The sequence below is a fragment of the Capricornis sumatraensis genome, chromosome 1, assembly GCF_032405125.1.
Source record: "Capricornis sumatraensis isolate serow.1 chromosome 1, serow.2, whole genome shotgun sequence".
Classification (NCBI taxonomy): Eukaryota; Metazoa; Chordata; class Mammalia; order Artiodactyla; family Bovidae; genus Capricornis; species Capricornis sumatraensis.
In genome coordinates, this window is record NC_091069.1 from 201055027 (window position 1) to 201080405 (window position 25379).

Sequence of the window (25379 nt, forward strand, 5' to 3'; positions counted from 1 at the left end):
TCCTCTGCCTTTTCTAAAACCAGCTTAAATGTTAAAATAACAGTTACCATTTGAAGATACCAAGTAGGCTAGCAAGTCACTCCCTTCTTCTGAAATTTTGGCTTGATGGTTTAATTTTCACATTTAAAATTTGTTTCAGTCTTGGGAGACTTGGAGCAACCCCTATCAAGATCTAGCTGAAGAAATTGCCAGATGAGAAACAGTGACAAGGTAAAGTCTTGTTTCTGTTTTTCACTTCCTTTCCACTCTCCAGGGCTGCCTTCAGTTCAGTTCAGTTCAGTTGCTCAGTCATGTCTGACTCTTTGCAATCCCATGGACTGCAGCATGCCAGGCTTTCCTATCCATCACCAACCTCTGGAGCTTGCTCAAACTCAAATGTCCGTTGAGCGGGTGATGCCATCCAACCGTCTCACCCTCTGGGCTGCCTTTACTGGGCTCTAATCCTGCACCAGAGCTTCCCTGGTGGCATAGCAGTAAAGAGTCTGCCTGCAATGCAGGAGACGCGGGTTTGATCCCTGGGTCGGGAAGATCCCCTGGAAAAGGAAATGGCAACTCACTCCAATAGTCTTGCCTGGAGAATTCCATGGACAGAGGAGCTTGGTGGGCTACAGTCCATGGGGTTGCAAACAGTCAGACACGACTGAGTGATTAAACAACAGCAACAATCCTGCACCACATTCATGTCAAAAAGCTTTGTCCTCTAAAGGAGGGGGAAAAATGGCTTCTCCCTTTTCCCACACCCAGATAACCTCTGTGTTACTCCACCTCATGTATATTCTGTGAAATCTGTGAAAAGAATGGTTTCTGGCTTGCATCACTGAAGCCAAACTACTTACTATGGACATACCCAGTGCACAAATTACACGGGGAACTATACTCAATATCTTGTAATAACCTGTAATGGAAAAAAAGCTGAAAATGAATATATGTGTCACTTTGCTGTACACTTGAAACTAGCACAGCATTATAAGTCAACTATACTGCAATAAAGATTGTAAAAGGGAGTCCTACCTGTGCTTATCCATGCTGGATGATAATGGTCACCAAATGTGAAATATTTTAAAATTTGGAATAGATAAACAGAAGTCTCAGAAATCTTCAACAGATCTTGAAACATCTAAGGAAAATCATGGAAAATGCTTTTCTTGCCTAGATGGATTGATGGGGTGTGTGTGTATGTAGTTGGGGGAGATGAAGCTTACAACCCAAGACCTCACTGAGAAACTCAAGGAAAAAGTCTAAGTGGACACCTCAAGTACCTTTAAAATTCTGGAAAATGGCCCCCAAGACTATCCTCTGGTCTCCACCCTACCCTACACTTGACTAGAGCATAAATCAGGTCAGTTAGGCTTCTTTCCTTCTCTGCTCCCCAAATCCCCTATATCCTCCATGTTCTGAACCCTTAGGAGCCTCTAGTTAACTATCCCCTGAGACTCCAAGATCCCGTACATCAGGTTGCCTCATAATAAGTTTGAGCCTTCAAGGCATTATCTCTAAAGTCTCAAAACATTTTGGAAAAACCACTCTGGAAATAATGAACTCAAAACCTGGAAGATTTGATCTTCATAGTTGGAAACTAGAAATAGCCAACATGAAGCAGCTTCATCCTCAGGCTAAGCCTAGGATAGGATAGAGGATAGAGCAACTGCTTTATCAAATAATTTGAGTCTAACAAGTTGCAATGATTCTGAGACTTGAGTAAGTATAACTGGGAGCAACTTGGCCTTTACATGTGAAGTAATTTTTGTTTTTACAGATTTAATTCCACAGGAACTTAGATATAATAACATATTAATACTTTATAATTATAGAATATTAAAGGCGGAATTGGTTTGCCCTGCTGGGACTTATGCATTTGAATCTTAAACATATCATTCATTTAGTTACTGGTGATGGTGGCTTGAATGAAATTTATACACAGAACTTTACAGATTCAGTAGCTGACTTTTCCCCTCCTATCTCTTAGGGACTTTTGTTCTTCTCTGAAATAAAGCTAAAATTCTTCTAAAACCTGAGAATGTCACCCAAGGAATATGAACAACCTCAAATTGAAAAGGAACAAATAATCACACATTAGGTAAGTGTTTTATAACATGTTAAGAAATGAGTGATTGTGAATGATTGTAGGCCAAAACAAGCTGGCAATGTATTCATAGTGAGATGTATAACAACAAGTGAAAGAAAATTATGAACTTCATCCTATCATCTCTTTTAAATATATATATATTATTTATTCTCGGCTATGCTGGGTTTTTGTTGCTGCACTCAGGCTTTCTCTAGTTGTGAAGAGCTGGGCTACTCTTTGCTGTGGTTCATGGGCTTCTCAGCACGGTTGTTCCTCTTGTTGCGGAGCGTGGGATCTAGGGCACTTGGGCTTCAGTAGTTGTGGCACACAAGCTTAGTTGCCCTGTGGGGTACGGGACATGTGGAATTTTCCTGGATCATAGGCTGGACCTGTGTCCCCTGCACTGGCAGGCGGATTCTTTACCACTGTACAACTAGGCAAGTCCCTATCATCTTACTGTTTGTATTAATGGTATTATTGTTTCAGAATCACTTTCTTTTTATAGTTAGGTAAAAACTATTAGCAATAATATTTATTTTGTTAAAAATCAAGATTTTGTTTCAGCATAAAAGAAATAGAAATAATTATAGAAAATAATTTAAGAAATAACACAATAGTGTTAGAACTGAATTTGAAAGATCAGTATAAACACATGCCTTAAAAAGAAGCAAAATGTATCTTTTCTAGGATAATCCACTAAAATTGTTTTCTAAAACTGGCATCCCAGATGGACTGCACTACTATGTACATTTAGTATACATGTTATAGTTTATCATACCATCTTTCCACCAAAACAAACCAGGGCATCTTGGAAAAATAACCAATTCCATGCCTGGGCCTAGAAAGGTGTAAGAGGCAGAAGACAGGGAAACTTCCCAAGATAAACCTGCATAGGTGCTTTAAATTTTTTTTGTTTTTTTTTTCATTTTGATAGAATTTCTGTCTTACAGAGAAGTTGCAAGATTATTACAAAGAATTCCTGAATGCTCTTCATCCCAATTTCCCAAATGTTAATATTTTAGTGCATTTGCTTCACATTTCTCTCTTAATATCCATTCTGAAATATTTGAAAATAAATTTGAGGCATGATACCTATTACCATTAAATATCTTTGTACATTCTTTTGTACAATCACACAATAATGAAAACCAGGAAATTAACACTGATACAATTTTGTTATCTAATATACAGATCTTATTCTGATGTGGCAAGTTATTCTGATAATGTCTTTTATAACAAATGAAAATCTTGGATCATGCATTGCATACAATTAATATGTCATTTATGTCTCCATTAATCTGAAACGGTTCCTCAGATCTCCTGTGTGTTAGGACATAAACATTTTTGAAGTGTGCGGGCCAATTATTTTGTGGAATGTCCCTCAGCATGGGTTTGTCTGACTGTCTAACCATGGATTACTTGTCTTTGTGAGTAATATCACTCAAGTGCTGCTGTCTTCTCTGTACCTCATACCAGGAGGTCCATGATGTTGCTTTATCCCTTTACTGATGATGTTGACTTTGGCCAGTTGTTTAAAGTGGTGTGGTAAAAGTTATTTTCTGTATGTTTCTTCTTTATATTTTAGTTTGCTTTGTTTGGGGTTATAAAGGAGACAACTGAGTCATATTTTTTAGTAACTAAAAGTAAAAAAAAAATCAGAAAATTTTCTAGCAGAGATTATATTTGAGAAATTAGTATATAAACTGGGAAAGCACTTAAATAAATGTAAAGGATTTAAAAATTTAAAAAAAATTTTAAAGAAACTGAAAAAAAAACAAAAATAAATAAATGTAAAGGATTGTTATTAGTTTTGATAATTACTCTTTTAACATTTCCCAAGAAAAAGTTATTTAATGTGTGAAAGGTTAAGCCACTCAGCTTTTCCACCTGGATTTTGTCAAGTAAAACAATCATGTGAAAGTAGCATCAGTCCAAAGTCAAATGCCCTAGAACTCCTGATGAAGAATAATTTCTATTTTTCTCAAAGTCTTCTGTTTCATGACTCATTCACTTATACCTTGGACAAATTCCCTAGAGTCTCTGAGTTTTAATTTCTTTTTCTATAAAACAGAGAAAGAGGAGGGGGAGAGAGAGACAAAAAAGAGGGGGAGGGAGAGAGAGAAAAAGGGAGAGTCCCTCAGGTTCCAGAATAGTTGGGAAGAACAAATAAAAAGTACAAGGCACTGAGTGTGATGCATAATATTTGAGGTGTCACTGTGAAAAAGAAAACAAGTTATTGTGGAAGTGGTTCCTATTCTTAGGTTCTGTGGGTCCCTATAAGATAGGTAGGATAAGCATTTGTTACTATCTCCATTTTAGAAGTGGTAACTGTCTCCAAGACGACCTAAATCAAACTAGACATGGGGCTCATGCCTGCTTTGGGATAACTATTTTATTGTTGTTTCTTTTACATTATGGCCATGAACTTTTGTGTTTAAGGAATTCATTTCACATTTGATGCATATATGGTTTTGTTTATGTTTTTTCATAGATTTCACTCAGATTAAAATGTGATCATCCAGGGGATTCTCTGGTGGTCCAGTGGTTAGAACTCGGTGCTTTTACTGTCATCGCCCAGTTTCAATTTCTGGTTAGGGAACTAAGATCTGCAAGCCATGAGGCGTGGGCAAAGAAAAAGAGAAGTGATCTTGCAAAAGATAATAATAGCCTCTACTTCTCTATTTAATATAAATTAAACCATTTTGTTCACTTATCTGCTTTATTGACTAAGCCAAAGCCATTGACTGTGTGGATCACAATAAACTGTGGAAAATTATCTGAAAGAGATGGGAATACCAGACCACCTGACCTGCCTCTTGAGAAACCTGTATGCAAGTCAGGAAGCAACAATTAGAACTGGACATGGAACAACACACTGGTTCCAAATAGGAAAAGGAGTATGTCAAGGCTGTATATTGTCACCCTACTTATTTAACTCATATGCAAAGTACATCATGAGAAACGCTGGACTGGAAGAAGCACAAGCTGGAATCAAGATTGCCAGGAGAAATATCAATAACCTCAGGAATGCAGATGACACCACCCTTATGGCAGAAAGTGAAGAGGAACTAAAAAGCCTCTTGATGAAAGTGAAAGAGGAGAGTGAAAAAGCTGGCTTAAAGCTCAACATTCAGGAAACGAAGATAATGGCATCTGGTCCCATCACTTCATGGCAAAAAGATGGGGAAACAGTGGAAACAGTGGCTGACTTTATTTTTGGGGGGTCCAAATCACTGCAGATGGTGACTGCAGCCATGAAATTAAAAGACACTTACTCCTTGAAAGGAAAGTTATGACCAACCTAGATAGCATATTCAAAAGCAGAGACATTACTTTGCCAACAAAGGTCCGTCTAGTCAAGGCTATGGTTTTTCCAGTAGTCATGTATGGATCTAAGAGTTGGACTATAAAGAAAGCTGAGCACAGAAGAATTGATGCTTTTGAACTGTGGTGCTGGGGAAGACTCTTGAGAGTCCCTTGGACTGCAAAGAGATCCAACTAGTCCATCCTAAAGGAGATCAGTCCTGGGTGTTCATTGGAAGGACTGATGTTGAAGCTGACACTCCAATACTTTGGCCACCTGCTGCAAAGAGCTGACTCATTTGAAAAGACCCTGATGCCGGGAAAGAATGAAGGCAGGAGAAGGGGATGACAGAGGATGAGATGGTTGGGTGGCATCACCGACACAATGGACATGGGTTTGGGTGAACTCCAGGAGTTGGTGATGGACAGGGAGGACTGGTGTGCTGCGGTTCATGGGGTCGCCAAGATTCAGACACAACCGAGCAACTGAACTGAACTGTTCGCTTATCATCTGCATTGAAAAGAAAGTTCTCAATACCATGAGCAGTGACCTGAATATGACTGCAAAACAAAGTCATATATCAGTATTGGAGGAAACAGCAGTAAATAATCCTCTGATCTGAATTCAGGGGCATTCTCACCAATTATGCTGGCAGAAAGTACAGCAATATTTCTGTTACCCAGAGCAATCTCCACTTGACTAGTAACCATGAAGATATGTGATTCATTCTGCTGAAAATATATTAACTTGAAATCTCACCCAGGAGAGACCAGTAAGTATGTTTCTGTGGCATTCCATTTTCTAATTGCAACTTCACTTTTATCAAACTCTTTCTCATATCTAGATCTTTAACTTATAAATACAGTTGCCAAAATGTGAAGAAAAATTTATTAGTTTTCTTTGGTTGGCCATTTTCTTTGGCTTGGTGTTAGATAATCCAGAAGTGAAAGAGAATTAGAACATGGATAAAGAGTTAAACTTCAATTGTTTAACAATTTGAAAAAAGCCCAATTAGTACGAAAGAATTCTCATAGAAGGCTCTCAAGTCAGTGTCTATTCCTGGAACTTTCCCTATCTCAGGGAACCCAGGAGCAGGATAGCAAACCCACCCAATCATACCACTTCATTCCCATCCCCCATGTCACACTCTCCCCCTTACCCCCTCCCCCCGCCTCTCTCTCTCTCCCTTTGGCTCTGCTTTCTGTTTCCTAATTCCTCCTTTTGTGAAAACAATCTAGCTGCAACTTTAAAAGAAAGGTTAGATGCTGACAACCTTAAAACAACTTCTGAGAGAAAACTTGTATGTAAAAAAGTATATGTAAACGTTTTTCTTCTTATATGTAAATGCAGATTTTTTTTCTTCTTTAGCAACATAAGACTGTTATTATTAGGATTCCTGATTAATTTATACTGACTTGCTTTTCATCACCAAGGCTAGCCTGTAATCAAAGTGTAAAATGGGTGGTTTTGTTTCATTTCCTCCCTTTCAGGAATATGTTTTCTGTTTGACTCTGATAGTTATTCACAGGTATTATTCAGGTATTCAGATTCTGTAGATTTTTTTAGTCAATGGCAAAAGCACTTAGATAAACTCATTCCAGGTCCAGGAACCCTAGAGAGCTTTAAACAAGGTAAACACGATGAATCCAAAGAGACCATACTGAAACACATTATAATTAAATTATCAAAGTTTAGAGACAAGGAGAGAATCTTAAAAGCATCAAGAGAGAGACAACCTGTATGTATAAGGGAAAGAAAGAAAGTGAAGTCGCTCAGTCTTGTCTGACTCTTTGTGACCCCATGGACTGTAGCCTACCAGGCTCCTCTGTCCATGGGATTTTCCAGGCAATAGTACTGGAGTGGATTACCATTTCCTTCTCCAGGGGATCTTCCCAACCCGGGGATCGAACCCAGGTCTCCCACATTGTAGACAGACGCTTTATCATCTGAGCCACCAGGGAAGTATAAGGGAATCTCCATATAACTATCAGCAAACTTTTTAGCAGAAAATTTTCAGGCCAGAAGAGAGTAGCAAGATATATTCAGAGTTTTTGAAATAAAAGAAACTGCCAACAAAAAATACTATATTCAGCAAAACTGTTTTTCAAAAATGAATAAGAGATAGACTTTTCCAGATTAACAAAAGCTGAGGAAATTCATCACCATTAAACCCACCTTACAAGAAATACTAAAAGGAGTTCTTCAATTTGAAATAAAAAGATGTTAAGCAGCAACAATATGGTAGCATAAGAAAGAGTGCAAAACTTGTTGATAAAGATAAATATATGGATAAATACAGAATATTATTGTAATGATGGTAGATATTAAGAATAACTATAACTTTAAAGATGTTAATGGGCACACAGTACAAACAGATATAAATTGTGGCATTAATAACCAAGTACATGTGGTACAAGAAATTGTTCTGGTGGATCAGATGGTAAAGTGTCTGCCTGCAATGTGGGAGACCTGGGTTCAGTCCCTAGGTTGGGAAGATCCCCCAGAGAAGAAAATGGCAATCCACTCTAGTACTCTTGCCTCCTGGAAAATCCCATGGATGGAGGAGCCTGGTAGGCTACAATCCATGGGACTGCAAAGAGTCGGAGATGACTGAGCAAACTCACTTTCACTTTCACTGTGGTACGGAGAAAAGTAAACATGTAGAGTTTTTATATGTGATTGAAAGTAAGTTCTCATCAATTTAAACTTTATAAGACTATGGTAAGCTCTATGTGAAAAAAGCTGAGCGCTGAAGAATTGATGGTTTTGAACTGTGGTGTAGAGGAAGACTCTTGAGAGTCCCTTGGACTGCAAGGAGGTCCAACCAGTCCACTCTAAAGGAGATCAGTCTTGGGTGTTCATTGGAAGGACTGATGCTGAAGCTGAAACTCCAATACTTTGGCCACCTCATGCAAAGATTCAACTCATTGGAAAAGACCCTGATGCTGGGAGGGTTTGGGGGCAGGAGGAGAAGGGGATGATAGAGGATGAGATGGCTGGATGGCATCACTGACTCGATGGACATGAGTTTGGGTGAACTCTAGCAGTTGGTGATGGACGGAGGCCTGGCATGCTGCGATTCATGGGGTCACAAAGAGGACACAATTGAGTAACTGAACTGAACTGATGGTAACTATAAAGAAAATATCTCTAGAAGCTACACAAAAGAAAAAGAGAAAGAAATCAAAGCACATCAATATAGAAAATAAATATGAGAAAAGCAAGGGAAAAAGATGAAAGAACTACAAAAGCAAACAAAACAACAAAATGGCAATAATAAATCCTTTTACAATAATTACATTAAATGTACATGAATTAAATTCCCTAATCAAAAGACACAGAATGGATGAATGGATATAAGAATAAGGTATAACGAAGTTGATAAACTATCAACAAGAAACTCACTTTAGGTGTAAAGACACACGTAGACTGAAAGTGAAGATATGGAAAAAGATATTCCATGCAAATTATAACCAGAAAACAGCATGAGTGGCTATACTTTTGTCAGACAACATAGGCATTGAGTCAAAAACTGTCCCCAAAATAACCTGTAACAAGAGACTAAGAAAGATGTTATATAATGATAAAAGATCAGTTCAACAGAAAGATACAATCTCCTTTCAATATCAGAGCCTTCAGTATATGAAGCAAACATTGACAGAACTAGAGAAGAAATAGACAACAATACTCTAATATTATAGTATATAGAGGTTCAATATCTCACTTTTAATAGTGGCTAGAGTAGCCAGACAGAAAAATCAACAAAGAAACAGTGGACTTTAAGAACACTATAGACCAAATAGACCTCACAGATGGATATAGAACATCCCACCCACAGCAGCAGCATATATATTCTTCTCAAGTGTTCACAGAACATTTTCAAGGATAGATCACGTATTAATCACAAAACAAGCAGACAACTTATCTGATTCCACAGGTTCATAGCTGGAAAGGAATTTTGCTTCAGGATGAGTCATACCTCAAGTCTCACCCATACTTGATTTAGATATTTGGATGAGATTTGGGATTTAGCATTGATGTTCAGAGTCAAGACTTTGGGGCTGTTGGAATTGGAGGGTGAATGTATTTTGCATGTGAAAGGACATGAATTGGGGGAAGCAGAATATTATGGGCTGGATCGCGTGCCCCCAAAATTCATATGTTGAAGCCTAACCCTTAGTGCTTCAGAATGTGTACTTGGAGATCGGACTTTTAAAGATTAAGTTAAAATGAGGCATCACGCTATGCCCTAATCCAATCTGACTGGTATCTCTATAAGAAGAGAAAATTTAGACTCACACCAGATATGTGCCTGCACAGAGGAAAGATCATGTGGAGACATAGCAAAAGGCAGTTATCTGCAAGCCTAGGAGAGAAGTTTCAGAAAAAAACAAACCTGCTGACATCTCAGCCTTTGAGTTCTAGTCTCCAGAACGGTGAGAAGATTCATTTCTGTTGCTTAAGCCTGCAGTCCCTGGTGTTTTGTTATGGTAGCCCTAGTGGATTAGTACAGGAGTCTACTGTAGACCTCTGTCTCACCATGTAACCTTATCAGGACCCTCCTGCTCTCCAGGCTGTGGTTTCCACATCTGAAAATGACGGTTTGGATTCAGTGGAATATGAAGCCATCACCTTCCCTGGTGGCTCAGACAGTAAAGACTGCCTGCAATGCAAGAGACCCAAGTGCAATCCCTGGGTCAGGAAGATCCCCTGGAGAAGGGAATGGCAACCCACTCCAGTATTCATGCCTGGAGAATTTCATGGACAGAGGTACTGTCCATGGGGTCACAAAGAGTTGGATATGACTAACACTTTCACTTTCAGAATTATCATTGATTTTGATCTGATAAATGTTACTGTGAGAGGATAATCACTAAACAGGTGTGCTTCTGTTTTTTAGTTTGACTTCCCATTGTTTCTCATCTCTAAAAGCAGAGAGGTTATAATTAGGTGCTTGTGTCTAAAATCCTTCAGCATCTGTACTTTTTTGCCAGGCCTGCTATAACAGTATCACAAAGTTGATAGCTTAAACAACAGAAATTTGTTGTCTCATAGCTCTGGAGGCTGCACGTCTGACGTGTTAACAGGATTGGCTCCTTCTGAGGGCTGTGAGAAAGAATCTGTTACCACCTCTCCCCTAGCTTCTGGAGTTTTGCTGACAGTTTTTGGCATTCCTTGGTGTATAGAAGCATCACCCTGATCTCCGTTTCTGCCTTCAGCTTCAGGTGGCATTCTTCTGTATGCATGTCTGTGCCAAATGCCCTCAGCACCAATCATTGGATTAACTTGTGTGTTAGTCGCTCAATTGTGTCTGATCCTTTGCAACTTATGGACTGTAGACCACCAGGCTCCACCATCCATGGGATTTTCCAGGCAAGAATATTGGAGTAGGTTGCCATTTCCTCCTCCAGGGGATCTTCCCAACCCAGGGATCAAACCCACGTCTCCTGTGTCTCCTGCATTGCAGACATATTCTTTACCTGCTGAGCCATCGAGGGTCTACTCTAATGACCTCATATTAACTTAATTACCTCTGTAGCGACCCTGTCTCCAAATGAGGTCACATTCTGAGATACTAGGTATTAGGAGTCCCCCATAAGAATTTGGGAGTGAACACAATTCAACCCATAAAAAACAGCATCCCTAATGGTTCACCTCCCATCTACCAAAGAAATGATCACAGAGAATCTTCCAGGTCAGCTTCCTGCCATGGTTCATCTCACATCCACATGTCCATCCTGGGTTCTCTTGCCTGCTGCTTTGTGTCTATTACCTGATTCTTTCTCTCTGAAAGCTCCAGAGTCAGCAACAACTCAATCCATTTGATAATCATCCTCACCTTCCATTGGAGGTTATGACAGTGCAGGTGCATATTTTCCCCCAGCCTCCCTCAGATCCATATTCTTAAGCCCATGGACATACCCATTTTCAAAAACCCATGTGGGCCAAAACTCCCCACCTGAGTCAAAACTCTAGATCCCACCATCCCAACCCCATGCTCATCTGAGAGGAGGGTGTGAACCAGAAAATTCACAGATCCTGAGAGGGTAGATTTAAAAATGACCTCTAAACAATAGGCAGATATAGGCCAAGGAGAAACACCTCAGTTTGTAAAAATATTTATTTTGCCATGCCCTATCTCCTTCCTGTTGTTGCACCACTAAGTCCTGTCTGACTCTTTGCAACCCCATGGACTACAGCATGTCCAGCTTCCTTGTCCTTCACTATCTCCCTGAGTTTGCTCAGATACATGTCCATGGTGATGCTATCTAACCATCTCATTCTCTGTCGCCGTCTTTTCTCTTTGCCTTCAATCTTTCCCAGCATCAGGGTCTTTTCCAATGAGTCATCTCTTTGGCATCAGATGGCCAAAGTATTGGAGCTACAGCTTCAGCATCAGCCCTTCCAGTGAATATTCAGGGTTGATTTCCTTTCAGATAGACTGGTTTGATCTTGATGTCCAAGAGACTCTCAAGAGTATTTCCCAGCACCACAGTTTGAAAGCATCAATTCTTCAGTGCTCAGCCTTCTTTATGGTCCAGTTCTCACATCAGTATATGGCTATTGGAAAAACCATAGCTCTGACTAGACAGACCTTTGTCGGCAAAGGGATGTCTCTGCTTTTTAATACACTACCTAGATTTGTCACAGCTTTTCTTCCAAAGAGCGTCTTTTAATTTCATGGCTGCAGTCAACATCCACAGTGATTTTGGAGCCTAAGAAAATAAAATGTCACTGCTTCCACTTCTTCCCCATCTATTTGCCATGAAGTGATGGAATACGATGCCATGATCTTAATTTTTTTAAATATTAAGTTTTAAGCCAGTTTTTTCAGTCTCCTCTTTCACCTTCATCAAGAGACTCTCTGTTTCTCTTCACTTTCTGCCATTAGAGTGGTATCATTTGCAAATCTGAGGTTGCTGATAATTCTCCCAGCAATCTTGATTCCAGCTTATGCTTCATCCAGCCTGGCATTTCACATGATGTACTCTGCATATAAGTTAAATAAGCAGGGTGACAATATATATCCTTGATGTACTCCTTTCCCAATTTTGAACCAGGCCATTGTTCCATGTACTATTCTAATTGCTTCTTGACCTGCATACAGGTTTCTCAGGAGACAAGTAAGATGGTCTGGTATTCCCATCTCTTTAAGAATTTTCCAGTTTGTTGTGATCCACACTGTCAAAGGCTTTAGTGTAGTCAATGAAGCATAAGTAGATGTTTTTCTGGAACTCCCTTGCTTTCTCTGTGACCCAAGGGATGTTGGCAGTTGGCAATTTGATCTCTGGCTCCTCTGCCTTTTCTAAATCCAGCTTGAATATCTGGAAGGTTTTGTTTCACATACTGCTGAAGCCTAGTTTGAAGATTTTTGAGCATACCCTTACTAGCATGCGAAATGAACACAATTGTATGGTGATTTGTACATTCTTTGGCATTGCCATCTTTGGGGAATTGAATGAAAACTGATCTTTTCCAGTCTTGTGGCCACTGCTGAGTTTTCCAAATTTGCTGCTATATTGAGTGCAGCACTTAAACAGCATCATCTTTCAGGATTTGAAATAGCTCAGCTGGAATTCCATCACCTCCACTGGCTTTGTTTGTAGTAATGCTTCCTAATGCCCACTTGACTTCACATTCCAGGATGTCTGGCTCTAGGTTGAGTGACCACATCATCATGCTTATCCAGGTCATTAAGACCTTTTTTGTATAGTTCTTCTGTATATTCTTGCCACCTCTTTTAATCTCTTTTGCTTTGTTAGGTCCTTGCTACTTCTGTCCTTTATTGTGCCCATCCTTGAATGAAATGCTCCCTTCATATCTCCAATTTTCTTGAAGAGATCTCTAGCTTTTCCCATTCTATTTTTCCCTCTACTTCTTTGCACTGTTCATTTAAGAAGGCCTTCTTACCTCTACTTGCTATTCTCTGGAACTCTGCATTCAGTTGCATATGTTTCCCCTTATCCCTTGAATTTTGCTTCTCTTCTTTTCTCAGCTATATGTAAAGCCTTCTCAGACAACCATTTTTCCTACTTGCATTTATATTTTCCTTCTGGATGGTTTTGGTTGCTGCCTCCTGTACAGGGTTATGAACTTCTGTCCGTAGTTCTTCAGGCACTCTATCAGATCTACTCCCTTGAATCTATTCATCACTTCCACTGTATGAGCATAAGGGATTTGATTTAGGTCATACCTGGATGGCCTAGTGGTTTTCCCTACTTTTTTCAGTGTAAGCCTAAATTTTGTAATAAGGAGGTCATGATTTGAGCTACAGTCATTTCCAGGTCTTTTTTTGTTGCTGACTGTATAGAGCTTCTCCATCTTCAGCCACAAAGAATACAATCAATCTGATTTTGGTATTGACAATTTGGTGATCTCCATGTGTAGAGTTGTTTCTTGTGTTGTTGAAAGAGGATGTTTGCTATGACCAGTGTGTTCTCTTGGCAAAACTCAGTTAGCCTTTGCCCTGCTTCATTTTGTACTCCAAGGCCAAACTTGCCTGTTACTCCAGGTATCACTCGACTTCTTACTTTTGCTTTCCAGTTCCCTATGATGAAAAGGACACCTTTATTTGGTGTTAGTTCTAGAAGTCTTGTAGGTCTTCATAGAACCATTCAACTTCAGCTTCTTTGGCATCAGTGCTTGGGGCATAGACGTGGATTACTATGATGTTGAATGGCTTTGTCTTGGAAATGAACTGAGTTCATTCTATTGGTTTTGAGACTGCACCCAAGTACTGCATTTCAGACATTTTTTGTTGACTATGAGGGCTACTACATTTATTCTAAGGGGTTTTTGCCCACGGTGGTAGATATAATGTTCATCTGAATTAAATTCACCCATCCTGGTCCATTGTAGTTCACTGATTCCTAAAGATGTTGATGTTCACTCTTGCCATCTTCTGCTTGACCATGTCCTATTTACCTTGATTCACCTACCTAACATTCCATGTTTCTATGCAATCTTGTTTTTTACATCAGACTTTACTTTCACCACCAGGCACAACCACAGCTGAGCATCATTTCTGCTTTGGCCCAGTCACTTCATTCTTTCTGGAGCACTTCATAATTGTCCTTCATTCTTCCCCAGTAGCATACTGGACACCTTCTGAGGAGCACCTTCTGGGGAGCTTATCTTCCATTATCATATCTTTTTGCCTTATCATATTGTTCATGGGGTTCTCACAGCAAAAATACTGGAGTGGGTTGCCATTCCCTCTTCCAGTGAACCGCGTTTTGTCAGAACTCTCCACTATGACCTTGGATTACTATGATGTTGAACTCTCCACTATGATCTTGGGTGACCTGAACGACATGGCTCAGAACTTTCCTGACTTATGTAAGCCCCTTTGCCATGACAAGGCAGTGATCCATGAAGGGCATCTCCTTCCTGGCAAGCTTTTTTTTAATTGGAGGACAATTGCTTTATACAATGTTGTGTTGGTTTCTGTATAATCATAAGGGATTTGATTTAGGTCATACCTGAATGGTCTAGCGGTTTTCCCTACTTTCTTCAATTTGAGTCTGAATTTGGTAATAAGGAGTTCATGATCTGAGCCACAGTCAGCCCCTGGTCTTGTTTTTGTTGACTGTATAGAGCGTCTCCATCTTTGGCTGCAAAGAATATAATCAATCTGATTTCGGTGTTGACCATCTGGTGATGTCCATGTGTAGAGTCTTCTCTTGTGTTGTTGGAGGAGGGTGTTTGCTATGACCTGTGCATTTTCTTGGCAAAACTCTATTAGTCTTTGCCCTGCTTCATTCTGCATTCCAAGGCCAAATTTGCCTGTTACTCCAGGTGTTTCCTGACTTCCTACTTTTGGATTCCAGTCCCCTATAATGAAAGGGATATCTTTTTTGGGTGTTAGTTCTAAAAGGTCTTGTAGGTCTTCATAAAACTGTTCAACTTCAGTTTCTTCAGTGTTACTGGTTGGGGCATAGACTTGGATAACTGTGATATTGAATGGTTTGCCTTGGAGACGAACAGAGATCATTCTGTCGTTTTTGAGACTGCATCCAAGTACTGCATTTCAGACTCTTGTTGACCATGATGGCTACTCCATTTCTTCTAAGGGATTCCTGCCTGCAGTAGTAGATATAATGGTCATCTGAGTTAAATTCACCCATTCCAGTCCATTTTAGTTCACTGATTCCTAGAATGTCGACATTCACCCTTGCCATCTCTTGTTTGACCACTTCCAATTTGCCTTGATTCATGGACCTGACATTCCAGGTTCCTATGCAATATTGCTCTTTACAGCATCAGATCTTACTTCTATCACCAGTCAGATCCACAACTGGGTATTGTTTTTGCTTTGTCTCCATCCCTTCATTCTTTCTGGAGTTATTTCTCCACTGATCTCCAGTAGCATATTGGGCACCTAATGACCTGGAGAGTTCCTCTTTTGATATCCTATCATTTTGTCTTTTCATACTGTTCATGGGGTTCTCAAGACAAGAATAGTGAAGTGGCTTGCCATTCCCTTCTCCAGTGGACCACATTCTGTCAGACCTCTCCACTATGACCTGCCCATCTTGGGTTGCCCCGCAGGCATGGCTTGGTTTCATTGAGTTAGACAAGGCTGTGGTCCTAGTGTGATTAGATTGACTAGTTTTCTGTGAGTATGGTTTCAGTGCATCTGCCCTCTGATGCCCTCTTGCAAAACCTACCATCTTACTTGAGTTTCTCTTACCTTGGGCGTAGGGTATCTCTTCACAGCTGCTCCAGCAAAGCACAGCCACTGCTCCTTACCTTGAACGAGGGGTGTCTCCTTACCGTCGCCATTCCTGACCTTCAACGTGGGATAGCTCTTCTAGGCCCTCCTGCGCCTGCGCAGCCACTGCTCCTTGGGTTGCTCCTCCCGGCCACCGGCCCTGGCCTCCGGGGTGGGTGGCTCCTCCCAGCTGCCGCCCCTTGCCTCGGGCTCGGGGTGGCTCCTCAGGGTCACTGCCCCTAGCCATGGGCGTGAGGTGGCTTCTCCCAGCCGCCCCTGACCTCAGACGCAGGGTGTCTCCTCCTGGCCACCACTGGCCTCAGACGTGGGGTAGCTCCTCCCAGCCGCCGCCCTGACCTTGGACGCGGGGTGTCTCCTCCAGGCCACCACTGACCTCGGACGTGGGGTAGCTCCTCTCGGCCACTGCCCCTGACCTCGGTCGCAGGGTAGCTCCTCTCAGCCGTTCCTGCACAGTCGCAGCCTGGCACTCTAGGCCGCCACCCACGCTTAGTGCGCCAGCTCAAGTGGAAGTGAGAAATAGATTTAAGGGCCTAGAACTGATAGATAGAGTGCCTGATGAACTATGGAATGAGGTTCATGACATTGTACAGGAGACAGGGATCAAGACCATCCCCATGGAAAAGAAATGCAAAAAAGCAAAATGGCTGCCTGGGGAGGACTTACAAATAGCTGTGAAAAGAAGAGAGGCGAAAAGCAAAGGAGGAAAGGAAAGATATAAGCATCTGAATGCAGAGTTCCAAAGAATAGCAAGAAGAGATAAGAAAGATAAGAAAGCCTTCTTCAGTGATCAATGCAAAGAAATCCAGGAAAACAACAGAATGGGAAAGACTAGAGATCTCTTCAAGAAAATTAGAGATACCAGGGGAACATTTCATGCAAAGATAGGCTCGAGAAAGGACAGAAATGGTCTGGACCTAACAGAAGCAGAAGATATTAAGAAGAGGTGGCAAGAATACACGGAAGAACTGTACAAAAAAGATCTTCATGACCAAGATAATCATGATGATGTGATCAATAATCTAGAGCCAGACATCTTGGAATGTGAAGTCAAGTGGGCCTTAGAAAGCATCACTACAAACAAAGCTAGTGGAGGTGATGGAATTCCAGTTGAGCTGTTTCAAATCCTGAGAGATGATGCTGTGAAAGTGCTGCACTCACTATGCCAGCAAATTTGGAAAACTCAGCAGTGGCCACAGGACTGGAAAAGGTCAGGTTTCATTCCAATCCCAAAGAAAGGCAATGCAAAAGAATGCTCAAACTACCGCACAACTGCACTCATCTCACATGCAGTAAAGTAATGCTCAAAATTCTCCAAGCCAGGCTTCAGCAATACGTGAACTGTGAACTCCCTAATGTTCAAGCTGGTTTTAGAAAAGGCAGAGGAACCAGAGATCAAATTGCTAACATCCGCTGGATCATGGAAAAAGCAAGAGAGTTCCAGAGAAACATCTATGTCTGCTTTATTGACTATGCCAAAGCCTTTGACTGTGTGGATCACAATAAACTGTGGAAAACTCTGAAAGAGATGGGAATACCAGACCACCTAACCTGCCTCTTGAGAAATCTGTATGCAGGTCAGGAGCAACAGTTAGAACTGGACATGGACCAACAGACTGGTTCCAAATAGGAAAAGGAGTACGTCAAGACTGTATATTGTCACCCTGCTTATTTAACTTCCATGCAGAGTGCATCATGAGAAATGCTGGGCTGGAGGAAGCCCAAGATGGAATCAAGATTGGCTGGAGAAATATCAGTAACCTCAGATATGCAGATGACACCACCCTTATGGCAGAAAGTGAAGAGGAGCTAAAAAGCCTCTTGATGAAAGTGAAAGAGGAGAGGGGAAAAGTTGGCTTAAAGCTCAACATTCAGAAAGCGAAGATCATGGCATCCAGTCCCATCACTTCATGGCAAATAGATGGGGAAACAGTAGAAACAGTGTCAGACTTTATTTTGGGGGGCTCCAAAATCACTGCAGATGGTGACTGCAGCCATGAAATTAAAAGACGCTTACTCCTTGGAAGAAAAGTTATGACCAACCTAGATAGTATATTCAAAAGCAGAGACATTACTTTGCCAACTAAGGTCCGTCTAGTCAAGGCTATAATTTTTCCTGTGGTCATGTATGGATGTGAGAGTTGGACTGTGAAGAAGGCTGAGCACCGAAGAATTGATGCTTTTGAAGTGTGGTGTTGGAGAAGACTCTTGAGAGTCCCTTGGACTGCAAGGAGATCCAACCTGTCCATTCTGAAGGAGATCAGCCCTGGGATATCTTTGGAAGGAATGATGCTAAAGCTGAAACTCCAGTACTTTGGCCACCTCATGCGAAGAGTTGACTCATTGGAAAAGACTCTGATGCTGGGAGGGATTGGGGGCAGGAGGAGAAGGGGACGACAGAGGATGAGATGGCTGGATGTCATCACGGACTTGATGGACATGAGTCTGAGTGAACTCCGGGAGATGGTGATGGACAGGGAGGCCTGGCATGCTGCGATTCATGGGGTCGCAAATAGTCGGACACGACTGAGCGACTGAACTGAACTGAACTGTGTTGGTTTCTGCTGTACATCACTATGAATCAGATATAAGTATACATATATCCCTTACCTCTTGAGCTTCCCTCTCACCCCACCGCCACTCCACCTTCCTAGGTTATCACAGAGCACTGAGCTGAGTTCCCTGTATTATACAGCAGCTTCCTACTAGGTGTCTATTTTACACATGGGCTGCCGTCTATGGGGTCGCACAGAGTCGGACACAACTGAAGCAACTTAGCAGCAGCATTGTATATATATCTCAATGATACCCTCCCAATTCGTCCCACCCTTTCCTTCCCCCACTGTGTCCATAAGTCCATTCTCTGCATCTAGCAAGCTGCTTTTCACGTTCTCAGAGGCTTGGATGTGGAGAGTTCTGCAAGTCAACAGCAGCCTCCTTATTTCATAAACAAGAAGAAATGTTACTCAGGAGCAGGCAAGAAGACCAATTCATATTCTCTCAGCCCTTTGGAAGCTCTGGTTTAAGAATTCATTCTCTCCACTGGGAAACACAGGTTTCATTTTTCTCTTAAGGATGTTGGTGCACTGAAGGAGGGGAATTCAGTAACATATATAAAAAAAGATGATTCCTTCAAAGAAAACTGATCCCTACATAAATGTTCCTTGATACTCAGTATGCCAAGGCACAACTAGAAATGACATTTTCCGGAGCCAACATTGAGGTTGCCAGAGTAAGAGCAGTTTTTTTAATGCTACCTAGAGTAAAAAAAGTATTGGAAACATGTACAGTTTGTTATGTTCTAAACACTAGCATAGAGATGTTTTTCTTTTTCTACAAAGGAGAATTTAATGGAAAATAAAACTTCCTATCCTAGACCACTATTCCCCCCAAAGTTTCTCATTTCAAGGAGAACTGCAAATGTACTGAAGAGTGGGGTGGGATGCTGCACTGTATGACATGTCAGTGAGGGAGCAGCAGGGTTCCTTGAGTTTGGCCTGAGGTACTGGAGAAAACCTCACCTTCTTGCCAGGGTTGTTGCAGGCCCATGCAGTCAGCAGCTATCTCCTTTTCCTCTGGTCCTTACATCTGTTATATGTTATCTCTGTTTCATGCTGGGTCAAGCTGGTTTCACAGTTTAATGTCAGTCAACTCTGAAATTGCTAAAGAGAATTCTCTTGCACAAAAGTATGTAAACTTGCTAAAAATATCAAAGAGGAAATGAACAAGATGAGTTTGCATTGCACAACTCCTCTCACTCCTCATCTCATTTTTTTTTTTTTTAATCTCTATTAGGTATTTCTTTCTTCAATGTTCCTTCTGTAGCTGTTTTAGCCACCAAAAACTTGACCCATGGACTCTCTGCTCCCTGGCCCAGGTGTACTGGCCACTCTTTCTGTTTCTCCTGAATCCCTTCTCACCATTGTCCCACCTCCCTTCTATTTATATTTGGTGGAAGAATTCAGCACTGTCTTTACTCTTACACCCAAAGTTGCATAATCCAAACTGTCATGAGATTCAGGAGAAGTCCTCTGTTACGTAAAGGGTAGAAACACCCTGTGTTATTTACTCCCTAGCCCCTGGTAGGCCCTCAAGAGACTAGGGTTAGTAGGCTCCTAAGGCATCACCTTCCTAGGGTCACCACTGAAGGCCCAGAGGCTACAGATGTCCTTTCATTCAGAGTAGCTGGGAACATCTTCCAGCTCTCCGAATCTCTAATAGTTGTTCAGCTCACAGCTCCCTGGTGGTTTTTCTTTCCTCAGCAGTAGTTCTCCTTTGTCTAGCCTCATGAAACTGCATCCAGGGAATGAGCGGGCTAGGACACAGAGACCAAGGGACCAATGTGTTGGTTTTTTCATGTAGCTCCCTTCTCCCTGGTGGTACTCAGCTCAGGAGGGGGCCATGTTGTACTTGGGTTTCCCGTTTGTGTGGCAGTCTCAAAAGTGCCTCCAGGCACAGAGCTGGGTGATCTCTGAGTTCACCTTGTTTGTTTCCTTCTTTCAGGGATCACTACAACTCCCTGCTGTTCAACATCTGAAAATAGTCATTCATGCATGCATCCAGTTGTTTAATGGTAGAAAGATGGGTCGAGGGCAAGTTACCCCATTGTGGTTGGAATACAAAGTTTTATTAATTTAAATCTACATTTTATCTGAATTGAGCATATACTCCTGGGATTTACAGTAACCTTTAAAAACCTACAAGTGCTTCTGCTGTGTTTCTCTTAGAACAAAAAAAGGGACCTGGTTAAGTAGTGTAATTAACTTGTAGAAATAAATTTTTCTTCAGTGCAATGAGTGGTAGTCAAGGTGTTCAGGCTCTCTGGGGATTTTGTACCTGTATTTCTGTGCCAGCCTGAACAAGGTCAAAGTATTTAATGAGACCAGTAGTCCACACCCTTTGTCATGACCCCTTAGATTTAGGATCCCAATGTGCTCCTTGCCCAGTAGATTTCCCTGAGTATTACTGTTCATTGACTTTCCCTAGGAAGTGAGGCTGAATTCTGCCATTAGAATCTATTGAGTTTACCTGAAGTAAACTGTTTATGAAAGATGCGGGTTGAGCCCATTTTTGATAGAACGGAGTTTGGACTTCATCAAGCTAATGAGAGCAGCTGCAATAACCATTGCTGGTGTTTGTTTGTGTAGCAGAATGCTAACTGATCTTTGACGTCATTGTTACCTGGAAGGCAGGTTATGAGAAGAGGAGAGTTCTAGCCCTGAACTAAATATTAGAGGTTCCCCAAAAGAATCTGATTTCTGTAATCAGCCAAACATGCTTAAGCCAGTTCACAACACTCATTAGCGCATAGAACAGTTAGAAGTTTTCATTTTTGCTTACCCTGGGGTCCATGAATCACAGATGCATTAACGTGGCAGCAGCACTATTTTCTTCTGACAATTCTATCATGGATGGAGCCGAGAGGATATGTGGGAGTTGTGGATATCTCTGACTAATTTCCAGGCAGGTGCCCTGGACAAGTCCTCTACAGACTCATTTTCTCTAGCCATTGTCTTCTGCCTGAGGTAATACAATCAGAGGAACTAATACATAATCATTTGTAGACTCAGGGGAAGTCACGCTTTTATCTTCACCTTATTTGGAATTCTTGCCTCAGAGATCACCCTTCACTTATTCATCTGTACTCTCCAATCCATAACACCTGTTTTGTTGTTGTTGTTGTTATTTTTTTAAATACTGTTTTGCAAAGAAAATTTGGGAATGCCTGACTCTTTCAGTTTTTTCAGTAGATAATAGTAGTCACTGAAAAAGGTTGCAGTGAGTGAGGGTCATTAACTCCATGCAACTTTGCTGCCAGGTTATAATGAAAGCCAAGTATCAGATTGTAGCCAATTTACATATCCTAAAAACCTTCATTTCACCAGTGAAAATTCATTTCTATCATTTGTTAGGCTAATCAGCCATTATTTTCATCAAAAAATTTCTAATGTTTACTATGCCAAAACTGGTTTTTTGGGTTTTTTTTGGCCATGCCATGCAGCATGTGGGATGTTAGTTTTCTGATCCCATGCCTGCTGCAGTGGAAGTGCAGTCTTAACCACTGGACCTCCCGGTAAGTGCCAAGAGAAGCGTTTGAAATAATCACTTCTGGCATTTAAAAAGTTGGCTGATCAGCAATGTTGGCTGTGGCCCATTCTCTTAGGGCCACCGTTTGAGTCCATGCTGAAGTTAAAGTGCAGATATCATTACATATTTCCAGACCCAATTACAAGTATTTCTATTGTAAAAAGCTGTGCTAAATAAAACTCAACAGATTTGAAGCCTCTTAAAACCTTTACTATGCTATCTCTGCACAGTGTAAATTTCCAAAAGGATAATCAGGAGGGTGGTGGTGGATCCAATATGCAGGGTTTCCTAAACTTGGCTGACCATGGAAACCTTTTTGATAGTGTGGCTTGTGAAATTAGTGTTCCTTAGAAACCATGAGAGTTGGGCCACAAAGAATTGCACTGAAGAACTGATGCTTTTGAATTGTGATGTTGGAGAAGACTCTTGAGAGTCCCGTGGACTGCAAAGAGATCCAACCAGTCAATCCTAAAGAAAATCAGTCCTGAATACATTGGAAGGACTGATGCTGAAGTTCCAATACTTTGGCCACGTGATGCAAAGAACTCCTTGGAAAAGACCCTGATGCTGGGAAAGATTGAAGGGAGGAAGAGAAGAGGACGACAGAGGGTGAGATGGTTGGATGGCATCACTGACTTGATGGACATGAGTTTGAGCAAGCTCTGGGAGTTGGTGAAGAATAGGAAAGTCTGGTGTGCTGGAGTCCATGGGGTTGCAAAGAGTTGGACACAACTGAGCAACTGAACTGAACTGAGAAACATTTTGGAAAATGCCAGTCCAGCTGAATTTTGTAAATAGATGTCAAGAAAAAAAACCCTAAGGACTGGCAGACTGGATATAGTGCCAAAGCAGATACGAAATAATAACTTAACTCAGAGTGGGGAAGTGATACATCTTAAAAAATCCAATTAGAAACTTAAAAGAGAGAAATGAAATAACTTGGCATATTAGCATAACTCTGTGACTGTAGAGACAGGCTAAGCCTTTAGAGTTATGCAAACTGACATGCAGTGTTATCTAAGTATTTATAAGTATTGTGATCCATCTATACAGGGATAACATAAAAACAATTCAATATAGAATCCAGAAGTTACCATATGAGATGGATTCAATCAAGTGGTAAAGCCTGGTGAAGCAAGCTGGTGTGTGTGTGTGTGTGTGTGTGTGTGTGTGTGTGTGTGTGAGTATGCTTAAGATGAGATGTGAAGCAGATTTAAATTTGCTCCCCTTCACAACAAACTCCTCAATAGAACTATTTCTTCTTACCATCTATTTATTTTCCTCCCATCCACTGTTGCACTGAAATCAGTCTTGTCAAGGTCATCAGCTATCTAACTGCCAACTCAAGTGGGTGATTGTCAGTCATTCTGAGTCCATTCGATATATTATTTGTTTTCAGAAGTTCATCTACTTCATTTAAAGTTTTACATCTATTGGCATAAAATATTTCACAGTGTCCTTTTACTGTCTTTTAAACCTCTACAACAATCCCAAATTAGTTGTTGATCTCCACCTAGGTCTAGCTTCTGTGCCTGTGTGCTAAGTCACGTCACTCATGTCTGACTTGCTGCAACCTCATGGACTGTAGCCCTCCAGGATCTTCTGTCCATAGAACTCTCCAGGCAAGAATACTGGAGTGGGTTGCCATTTCCTCCTCCAGAGGTCTAGCTTCTGGACTCCTTAAAATATGCATATTATCATTCACCATGGTACCTTTCCTTTAGTTCTTTGCATCATTTTCAGCAGTATTACTTATACAACTTTGGTGAACCATTCATGGTTTTAAGTATTTTACAAAATACCAAATAAATTGCAGAAAAAGAAGTTACAATGAAGTAAATTACATGTGTTACAAAAATCAGAACTCAGACTAGCATGCCAAAGTGTTCACTGGTAAACAGTCTTTGCATTTTTAATTAAAGCTCAATGGCCAAGAGTGTACACAACATCTGTTATCCCTGTTTTTGTTTCCTGAAAATACACATAGCACTCAAAAGAACATATAAATGTTAATATACAAATAAATATGCTACATTTGCATGAATATACACATATATTTAAATAACTTATTTCTGAGATAAATAGTATTATAACCAATCAGTGCTACTTCAACATATAATGAGGTGTGCTTATATATATGAAAGGACAAGAATGTCTGAAAGACAAAATTTAAAAAACGCCCTGAAGACCTCATATGTACAGAATTCTTATGATAGTGCCCAGACACTGAATTCCCTTCGTGGATCACAGCCTTGTTGCGGAGAAGGGGTTTGCACAACTCAATAAAGCTATGAGTGGTGCTGTTCAGAGCCACCCAAGAAGGACGAGTCCTAGTGAAGAGTTCTGATAAAACGTAGTCCACTGGAGGAGGAAATGGCAAATCACTCCCGAATCCTTGCTGTGAGAACCCCATGAAGAGTGCAAAGGACCACTGCAGTCCAAGAGTCAGACATGACTTAGCATCTGAAACAACAAAAGACACTGAGTAGGGCCTGGTTACTTTAGGTGACTAGTTTTGCCCTTTGCATTTTCAGCCCATCCAATTCAACTAACAATCCACGCATATTTAGTATAAGGCACTGGCATTTGTAGTATACCTTGCAGGCTTCGATAACAATCGTTCCTTCAGCATAAAAGGCAATAGTATCTGTTCCCCGGGTGTAGGATACTAACATTCCCCAATCTCAACTTATTAAGTTACCCCTCCTAGATTTTGCCATGGAGTTAGTGCAGCCATGGTGAAAGCTGGGAATAATGATAAGGCTCTTCTGTGCTGGGCCCCAGGCAAGTGTGTGGCCGAAGCCAACTTGTCATTAGGCATAATGAGCGCCATAACTCAGGTCCACTGAGCTTTTACAGGCCCATAGAAATGGAAATTAACTTCTTTTAAAATCAGAAAAAAAAAGCTTTAACTTTTAGGTTAAATTAAAAAGTTTAATATGTAATATTGATATATTCTTCTTTATACCAACATAGTCATAAAATGTAACAATATTTTGATGAAGGAAGGGCCCATCAAGCCAAAGTGCCCTGAGCCCAAGAGAGTCATTGTGTAGTTCTGGCTGTGGCCTGAGGGGAAGGTGATTCTTTGACCTGCAATCTTTTGTAGTAGAAGACAGGGAAACATGCAGAGAGATGGCCTTTGGAGGTTTTCCTACAGCAAAAGGAAGAAGTAATGCTTTAACAACATC

General features: G+C 41.0%; 1 protein-coding gene across 1 annotated transcript in view; it reads left to right on the plus strand.

Moving 5' to 3' along the window:
- Positions 1 to 6118: 6118 nt before the first annotated feature.
- Positions 6119 to 25379, plus strand: part of TNFSF10 (TNF superfamily member 10) — a 95666-nt gene continuing 76405 nt past the window's right edge. The window contains exon 1 of the mRNA XM_068983134.1: positions 6119 to 6141. The gene's annotated coding sequence lies outside the window, so the exon portion shown is untranslated. The remainder of the gene's footprint in view (positions 6142 to 25379) is intronic.